Genomic DNA, 757 nt, shown 5'->3' with positions numbered 1-757 from the left:
TCTGCTTTTTGTTCATGGTGGTAAGTTGATAAGTTTCCAAGTAAGAGCAGATAAACCTAGATCTATCATGTTACTATGGAATCGTTTCCAAGATACATTGTTAAGTGAAAACCCTGAAGATGCAGAGCAGTGTGTAAATGCCCCACTTCTTAAAAATATACATCTCATACTGATTTATGTGTGAATAGACTATTCTTGCAGGAATATGCAAAAAACCTTACAATGATATTTGCTAGTGAATTTGTAGATCTGGGATGGAGTAAAACTGACAATTTAAAACCTCATATATGTGTTATTTCAATTTTAGGAACCATGTTAATTAAAAAACAAACAAATTCCCTCATTAACCAATAGATACCAACTTTAGTTAATGGTTATGCATTATTTGCCATAAATTGTAGGCAATATATCTACCATGCATAGTGCATTATATGGCTAGAGTATATTTGCTTAGGTTTGAATCCTGGCTCCACAATTTTTTAGCTTTATGAATTTGGGCAAGTTTTTAATCTGTGTATGCCTCAATTTCTTACTCTATTTAATGGTCAAAATAACAAAGTTGTTTTGAAAATTAAGTCAGCTAGTCCATATAAAATGCTTTACACAGCACCTGACACATGGAAAAGACTTAATGAATGTTAGCTCATATTGAGATTTTAACCTTGCTAATTGTTTTTCAGTTCCTATATTTCAAACACTTTTACATACTTGAAATCTCAAAAAAAATCACTAATTAAAGAGGTTAGAAAGTTTTAAT

Source organism: Microcebus murinus, chromosome 1 (genome assembly GCF_040939455.1).
Source record: "Microcebus murinus isolate Inina chromosome 1, M.murinus_Inina_mat1.0, whole genome shotgun sequence".
Lineage (NCBI taxonomy): Eukaryota > Metazoa > Chordata > Mammalia > Primates > Cheirogaleidae > Microcebus > Microcebus murinus.
This window is presented reverse-complemented; position numbering follows the sequence as displayed.